The sequence below is a fragment of the Poeciliopsis prolifica genome, unplaced genomic scaffold (assembly GCF_027474105.1).
Source record: "Poeciliopsis prolifica strain line A6 unplaced genomic scaffold, Auburn_PproV2 SCAFFOLD169, whole genome shotgun sequence".
NCBI classification, from domain to species: Eukaryota; Metazoa; Chordata; class Actinopteri; order Cyprinodontiformes; family Poeciliidae; genus Poeciliopsis; species Poeciliopsis prolifica.
Window position 1 is genome coordinate 107,501 of NW_026562544.1, and position 9,038 is coordinate 116,538.

General features: G+C 39.0%; 1 long non-coding RNA gene across 2 annotated transcripts in view; it reads left to right on the forward strand.

Annotated features, from left to right (window-relative positions):
• LOC129356388 (uncharacterized) overlaps positions 1–538 on the forward strand; it is a 34,633-nt gene extending 34,095 nt beyond the window's left edge. For both annotated transcript variants that reach the window (XR_008605399.1, XR_008605398.1), the window contains one exon: positions 4–538. This is a non-coding gene — a long non-coding RNA (uncharacterized LOC129356388). The remainder of the gene's footprint in view (positions 1–3) is intronic.
• The last annotated feature ends 8,500 nt before the right edge of the window (positions 539–9,038 follow it).

Below are 9,038 nucleotides of genomic sequence, written 5' to 3' on the forward strand. Positions count from 1 at the left end.
CAGAGCGATTCCAGCTCCTCGTCTACCTGGAAGCCCAGGTTTGTGTCTCCTTCTGAAGTCTGTCTGGGTGGATAACGTCGGCCTTCAGGTGTCGGACCCGCAGGAATTCGGCTGTGATGTCTAAACTCCGGCATTTCTTCTCCCTCATGAATACTCAGAGTTTATTCTGCTGAGTCTGGCAGACAGATCAGATTCTCGTAAGAAACGTCTCCACATTTTCCCCGAGGAAACGTGATCCAGACGTTCGTCTCAATGTGACCTACTTGTTTCTGAAGTCGCGACAAATAAATATGAAAAATCCACAAAAAGCAGGAAAAAGAGAAGCAGATGGGAAAAACTGAAACGAGATTTCATTTAATTGCTTTTACTTTCATGAATGCATGAATGGAGATAATTTTAGGGACAAAACAACTGCATGATTTCCAAGAAAAACAATGATAGCAGTTTGATGTGCTTCTAATCCATATTGGTTTAATGAAATGGATTAATTAATTAATCAATGATTAATCAATTATTGAAATAAATGTCAACTGATTTACCAATTGATTGTTAATTTTAGTTTACAGACTCAAAAATATGCATTTAAAAAAAAAAACCCAGCACAACCAGTACAGTGTTTTAGATTTAGATTTTTATCCAGAAAACTCAAAATCTTAAAAAAAAAATAAAAACAAGGAAATTTCTGAGTTACAATTGTTGAAAATTTGCTTTAAGAAACTCAGAAATGTTTAGGTTAATTTTGTATTTTGTAAAGAAAACACACATTTCCACCGGCTGCAGCTCCTCGCCTGTGATTAGCTCTTCTGCTTCTCGCATCATTTCCTCCTCTTTACTGCGTGATTCTCCTCTGGTTCCTCCATCTTTTCCCATTTTCCTCCCACTTTCCTGATCTTTGCTCCTAAATATATCACTAAAATATTTAGTTGCAAAACTAAATATTCAGGTAAATATGCTAAGTAAATATTTAGAAGGAAAGCACACCCTTTTATTGGTAAACTAAATACTGACTAAATAAATGTATTAATTAAATTTACCAATAAATATAAATATTTAGCAAATATAAATGTATTTCCACTGAATATTTAGCGTGTTAGCTAACTAAACACTTAGCTTCAACCTAAATATTTAATTAGCAAGATAAATACACTATTAGCATTAATAGCGAGCAAGCTAAACTAAATATTTAGTTTTGAGCTTTAGCTAAATATTTTGATTCAAACTAAATATTTGACCTGAAAACTGATTATTTAGATTCAGTGTAAATATTTAGTTTGTTAGCTAAACATTTAGCTTGCCAAGTATTTATCCATCCATTTTCTAACATCCTTGTCTGGAGGCGTTGCTAAGTATTTAGTCCAACTAAATAATTAACTAAATATTCAGCTTGGTAACTAGAACTTGGAGCTAAATTGTTAGTTGGTTAAATACATATTTAGTTGGTTTAACTAAATCTTTGGCTAACTAAATATTTAGCTCTAAGCTTTAAACTAACTAAATATTTAGTTTCAAACTGTAGCAGTTAAAAAAATGAATCAGTTGGTGAAAGATGAACCCATATTTTCTCTGATCTAACGAACCCAAATTATTGCTGTTATTTTTACTCTTTCTAACTAAAAACTGTGGCTGTTCTCCCCAGAAATCTCGTCTGAATTTATTCCAGTTCCAGCTTCAGCTGAACAGATGTCGAGGCACCAATAACTTCCTGTTTGGACTAATGATGCGTGTTGAGATAAATAGATAGAGGCTTGGAAATGATGACAAAGAGTTGCAGCTAAACTCTTGTCTCCGGCAGCAGAGCATATGTTCAGCCGCACTTCAGATGCAATATTGACTCAGTTGGAGTTTAGGGAATTAGAGGCTGCCTCACAGCACTCAGCTGGAAAATGACTCGCTGATGTTTCATAATGAAAACTCAGAAGCACGTAGGGACAGGAGAAGTGATTGATTCGCTCACTGATAGCTCGCATCATATCCTTATTTTTTTCCGTTTCCATAATCAGGAATGTGAGCGATGGCGGCGGATGGCGGCGGCGCGTTCTCTGCTAACGTTCGACACAAATGGAAGCAGAGCTACACATGTAGCCCAGGATTCACACCTCGACACAATAGCTGTTGATGAAATGAGCCGAGAGCGGCAGCAGGAATGTACAGCATGTATAGAGACGTAAATCTATTAGTTCAGATGAAATCCCTTTTCATTCCTGCCTGCCAGTGGATGCTTTCGTTGGATCCAATGAGCAGATATTGATTCTGGGGTTATTTTCTCCTCACGACGCCTGATTGTTCCAGGAATGAAAAATATTCGCTGCACTGCGAAATCCACAGAGACAAAGATAATAAATTCTTTGTGTAGCAACAACAGATTTTATTTGTAGAGGTGAACCTGAGCTGCATTTAAAGCGCTCAGTGTTTACGTCCTGAAGGACGTTGTGTTGCAGGGAAGTTCTGCTGGTTCTGGAAACTCATGAAGTTGGTGAGATCTCGGACTGCTCTCAGTTTGTTGTTTTATAGCTGAGAGGAGAAATCAGATGGTTTCAACTGTTCAGTCCTGCATTTCTGAGTTTTTGAGGTCCTTCTTTAAGGAGAGCATTTCTGAGGTCACACACTGATGTTGGATGAGAAGACCAGGCTCAAAAGCTAATCTCTAATTCATCCCAATTTCAGCCTTACATGAGTTTATAGACGTGTTGCACCATGACATAATACGTTCAATGTCCTGCCCCATATTCCTGTTTGCCAACGATGACTAGCATTAGCGTTAGCTGTCTAGTTGTCAACATAACAATCTTAAACATAATCATGATGTATAAAAGGAAAAGCTTTCTACTAATTGTCAACACTATAATACCTTGATAACAAGGTCAGGAAAAAGTTTTAAGAAAACCCCCCACTGTGTTAGCTTAGCTAATAGCTAATCTATCACAGCAATAACTTATTAATAATTGCAAAATGAAACGTGTCCCTGCTTCAACTCACCTGAGTCAGAGTACGAGGTCGTTGGCAGAGGTTTGATCAAAGCGTGTGGAACCTGGGAGGTCAGTGAGAGCTGCAGGTCGGCGGCTCTGGAGGACCAGGATGACTGACCTCCAGAGACCTCGCTCTGCTCACTGCAGCTTCCTGGTGTTGCAACAAAAAAGTCCCAACTACAAACTCTGTTGTTGTTTGAAATTGTCCAAAACGTCTTGGATTCCTTTCACTTGAACTAAACTAAACTTATAAAAAAAAGCCCTGCCTCGCCCCATAATCTTCCCTCCACCAAACTTTCTGCTAGACATAACAGTCAGCTGTTGTCCTGGAAACATGATTATGTTTGTCTTGCGTTTTTCTGAGTGCTCTGCTAATCACCTCCTTTGCTTTTGCCGCTCCTCTTTAAGTCTCATTGGTGCTGCTCTGCTTTGCCTCTTTTTCAGCTCCTCTGGGGTTTATTTCAGCTTTTCAGACGCTGATCAGCTGCAAAACCAATCAATGTGTTGCCATGGATACACGTTGATTGGAATGAAATGACCAATCGGATTCATTTTCTTTATCCAATCCATCAATGGCTAAAATAGCTTCAGTCCGAGTCTAATCAAGCTATGCCTCAACTAAAGAACATGAACAAAAGCCGCCACCATTAATCACCAAACTACATTTCTAGTTTCTTTCATGTCAGATCCAGAAATGATCCTGCAGGTCCAGTTGGAGAAGCTGAATCTTGTTTAAGGTCAAATAGATGTAAAAGTTTCCAGCTTAAAAACAGTCAAACAACTTGATGTGACTGGTGCTTTGGAACAAAATGTTCCCAACCTGCTTTAAACTTCAGCGCTTCATGATCTCATATCTGCTCACTTATCTCAGTGCATTATGGCAGGAAGTGCACTCACACCATCTCCATATTTCACATCAGAGCCGCTCAGCAGGCGGCCACTCGCAGACTGATGGGTGCTTCGGCGCTGCCGAAGAGCTCAGGAAGGAGCGACGCCGATAGGTGGAGAGGCTCTGAGTGCCGCAGGAAATGGAGACCTGAACGCTGATTTCCTCTGGGAAGCTCAGAGAGGCTGCAGCAGCGGCCTGAGTGCTGCTCTGATGCAAACACCGGGGAGCCGCTGGCTTTCCGAGTGACAAAACGCAGGCAGATGCTTGGTTTTACAAATTAAACTATTTATTTCTACATATGTGAGTCAGATGAATGGGACGTGGTGTTTTTTAGTTTGGGTCATTCTGGACTCAATCGGCCTTCAGTACAAGCAGGGATCTCTGACAAGAAGCTACGCTAACGTGGAACTTCAGCTAAAACACAAATTTAGTCTGTGCTAAAATAATAATAATAATTCCAAAATGAGAGAGATTTAAACTAAAATGGATTTAATGCTAAAGTTAAATTAGCGAAAGATAAAACAGTAATTTTACTGGATTTATGCTGAACTGGAAGCTCTGCAGTCTGTGGGAACTGACATAAAACTGAGACATGATTAAACAGATGCTATGCGAAAACAAACGTTTATGTTAATTCTCCATTTATCATAATTTGTTGAGCCTTAAAGTCTATAAATGCAACATAAACACAGTAACGGCTCTTCATGTGCAGGTTCTCCCTCTGCATGTCGTCAGGATGAAGGTTTGGTTATAAACAGACGAGCTTCGCTCTGCAGCAGCAGCAGGTAAAAATGTTCTGTCATCTGTAATCGGGGCCTTCTCGCCTTTCCTGTGGGATGATCTTCTCTGCTGAACTCGTCCTGGGAGAATCGCAGTCACGCCCTGCAGGAGGCCGTTAGCGTCTGTAAAAACTCATCTCTGTCCAGATGCAATCAACACAACAATCCTGTTTCTTCTCCAAGTCATATCACAGATTTTCCACCCAAATTAAACCTCAGATCGTTCTTTCTCTCGCCGTGAAATCATGATGTCTATTTTTTAATAGTAAATTCGTTTTACCTGCACGGCTCGCTTGGTGTCACTTCTCTAAATTTCCACACCCAAACATTCCTCTGTGGCAGAAATGTAATTTAAATGATAAAATATTTCATTATTATTCTGATGCTGTGTAAACTCCTGACCTGCTCCTGATTTCCTCTGGATTGAATTTCCAACCAGAAAAAGACTCGATAGTTACAGATAGAAAACAACCAGCAGGTTTATCTCCTCTTTTTTCTCTTTAACCTTAAACAGCTTTTTCATTTAATTGCAGCCAATAAGTGGAAACCGACTCGTTCCAACGTCGGCGCTCTTCTGATGATTTTGATGGAAATTTAAGCTGCCAGCAAAAAACTTTCCAGTTTAAACAAATGAATCAATGGTTGATCACATTTTCCCTCCAAATCTTTTGAAGTTCATTTTCACCAACTTTTCACATCTAGAAACTTTCTGTTTCTATTTTGCAAAAAAGATTCTTTATTTATTGGTGTTTTTGGTGATGCCTCATTCACACAGGAAGTGATGTCACTGCCGGACAGAAAGCCTCATCATTTTCGCTCTTATCAAGTAATTTTACATTTTATAAATTTTTAAAAGCAGATCAACCAGCTCAAAACAATCTGAATAAGAACAAGGACATGAACTTATTATTTTTAAATATTAATCTTCTAAATATCAATACAATTGAAGCTAGCCGGCCTAGTTAAAGTAAGCTCAGAACCAAAAATAAAAGAAAGAGCTTTGATTCTGATAAAGATCACAGCCACCAGGTAATTACATTTATATGGCACAGCTGAATCATAACTATTGACTATTGAATAAGTAAGAATAGTTAAACATGAGTCTTTGTGTACTTAGAGGTAAACAGGAAGGCGCTAAAGCTACGTAGCATCCACACTTCCCTCCCAACCGCCATCTTTTTCTGCTAAGAAACTTTTAATAGGAATAAAAAATGTTGAACCTGAAAGTAGAAGAAAATTAAAAGTGAATTGCCGGCTGATGCAGGTCCTCTGCGGAGCGTTTTGTCATGAAACATTTCCCCAACGCGTGGCGGGCCGAGGTCTCCTGTTTCTCCCTCCTGATATCAGGACGCCTCTCCAGCAGCAGCTGATGACACTCAATCAACCGGCAGTCAGAAGTTAATGGCAGCCAATTTCTGCTCTCCAAGACTCATTTAAAAGCCTTGAAGAGCAGCAAATTGCATGTAATGAGTGGTATGGCAGTTCCTGGCTCTCTTCAGCTCTCCCAGTGATTGATGGTTATTCGGCCCTCAGCCCCAGGATGGATTAAACCGCATCATGTGGAGTCATTTCTCTATCTCCTCTTTGGCACAAGTTAGGCTGATTGTTTTTAATAACTGCAGAGAGCTGCTCCCAATGAAACTGTCAGGTCAGGAATCCTGAGATTGTTTTTAATTGGCCTATAAAAGGTTGACACTTTTAAATGTACACATTTTTAATGTGTTTATATCCTATTATAGATATTTATTAGGCACTATGATGTATTAATTTTGATTAATTATGTAGATTTTAACCCGTTATTTATTTTATTTTACTACAGTTATCGTTCTTTTTTGTTTTACATGCAAAAGTTCCGACCTGGAACCTTTGTATTCGCGCGTTTCTGGTACGCCGCTAATTCTGACGCAATGCTACAACATCAGTTAACACCTGTGGGTTGAGCTTCTAAAACGACCTAATGGGTCACTGATGGAGACTATTGTTGCGTGCTAAAAGCAGCTAGCATGTCAGCGAAGCTATTTAAACCTGCTTTATCAACTCATGCTAACATGTAGCAGCAGCACGGTGGTGGAAGCATCATGCTGTGTCAGACAAACTCACATCCAAATCTAAACTGGATCAAACAGGCCAGCAGTTGGATTAAACTCTATCTAACATTTTATTCTTGTTAATAAAAATAATTTGTGGGTTTTGGTTCAAATGAGGTGATTTTCTTAACATTGGAGCCTCAGACGAGTGGAGAAACTTCTCTCTGCAGCTGTGTGTGTCTGGGACTCTTCATGTCCCGCAACCTCTTCTTCTTCAGACACAAAACTCTGATTTTTCTGCCGGTGAAGCGTCTCGTCACGCGCTCTGATATTTCTGAGTTTACCGCTGCTTTGTTATTGTGTCTGCAGAGGCCAAACCGAGTGAAAATATGTTGGGCGCAGCTCCCACACGCAGAGCTTCAGTGGGATATCGCAGCCGTGACCTTTCAGTTTCCTCACTGTTGACAAAAAAAACCGCAGTGCAAAAGCCTCTGCGATGACGAAAGGACCATGAAACGCTTTCAGAAAAATCCATGTGGGCAAAAAAAGGACAAAAAAAATCAAAAAGGACCCCTGACAAAGTAGGAATAAAGGAAAGTGCTTTCTTACACGAAGCCTCAGCAGCTTTTACTGAGCTCTGGTTTTGGAAACAGTTTGATGATTCAGTTTTAGTCACAGCTAACACAGACAAACGCAGATAGGAGCAGGAGTTAAAGCCATGAGGAGAAAAAAATCGTATTACCAAATCAATACACAGTAAACCAGAAACTATTTCACAGTAATTTGTCTGTTTTAAGGCACAAAAGGAGCAGGTACTGCAAATGCATCACATAGATTCTGCTATAAACAGGAAAACAATGATAAAAGTCTCCCTGCAAGAGAATGAATCGGGTAAACAAACCAACCTGGACGTTATGAAAGCAGGGATTACTGAGACGCCTGAGATTTAAAAAATGATCATTTTAAGGCTTTAATTGTGTCTGTTTTAAAGTTCACAGTGGAAATCTTGATGCTCAGTTTGTGTTTTGCTTGTTTGTTTTGTGTTGTTTTGTGTTTACGACAAAAGCAACCTGCATGTGCAGAGGAAGAACGTTGACGTCACACAGCAGCGTTTGATGGCCGTCGCTCTTTATCAGGTTTTCCAAAATGTCGGCTCCGCTTCATTTGGCTTCTTCTGGTGCAGAATTATGACATGTAGCATGTAGTGTTTTGTTTTATAACTGCTCAGGTTATAAGCAGTTATAAAACAAATAAATAATATTTATGCAATAATTCAGCAGGGCTGCTGTTAAAGTTTCTGTATCCACAATCTTAAGGAGTTTCCTTCAATAGATGTTTACATTTTCAGAGGGAATCTGCAGTAAAGTCGGCATATTTTGTCCCATCTTCATCAAAATGCTCTTCATTTTTCCATCTGATGCAAATATAAAAACATAAATCCATTTTCTACATTCTAGAATAACTGTTTTGTTTCACATCTCAGTTTTATATCAGCTCTGCTGATTGTTTCCTTCGGGACAAATGGAGTTAAAGTTCGGAGTAAAATCCTGAAGTTACCAGCAAATCGCCTCTTCATTAAAGGTCAAAACAAAAGAAGATGCAGCTCATATTTATCTGCTCCAACAACTGGAGCAATTATGGAGTTTTACAGAGAAGCTGCAGAGGAAGTAAAGGAGAAACGTCAGCGAAATAATCAGCTGAAAACTGAGTTTCTGTGCTTCAGCCTGTTTGCTGCAGACTTAATGTGACTGAAATAATTATAATTATCTGTGATTCACATTCAAGCCTCATGGAGTTTATCCTCATGATTTTGTTATTTAATTTAGAGGATTTTAAACTCAAATTTCTGTTTATTACATTTATATATAAAAAAAATAACAAGAAGTCCTAGAAATGTGAAGCTGATCTCCATCCTGCAGCGATTTTCATTCTTACAGCACAAAACAACTTCATGCTTCCTCTGTTCATCCATATGAACCGGATCTCATGAATCTGTGAAAAATGATGCAGAGCCTCGTTCTTTCAGTCACTGTCTGCAGGACTTTGCAACTTGTTTTGCTTCTTCAGAAATATTTGCATGAAATGTTGCGACGTTTGTGCTCATGTGACGGTAAATGTGACTTTTTGTTTCTCATCATATGGAGTCTAACTTGACATCAAGTGAGGCTGAGGTGTTAGCTAAACATTTATCTAGTATGTTAGCTTAATTCTAAGTGGCATGGAAATGCTAATCTGATGTGTTAGCCCATTGCTAACAGACACAGTAGAATGTGTGTTGGATCTGTTAGCTTATGGCTAATTGAAACATTAGAAACATTTGTTGCATGTGTTAGCTTATGGCTAATTGAAACATTAGAAACATTTGTTGCATGTGTTA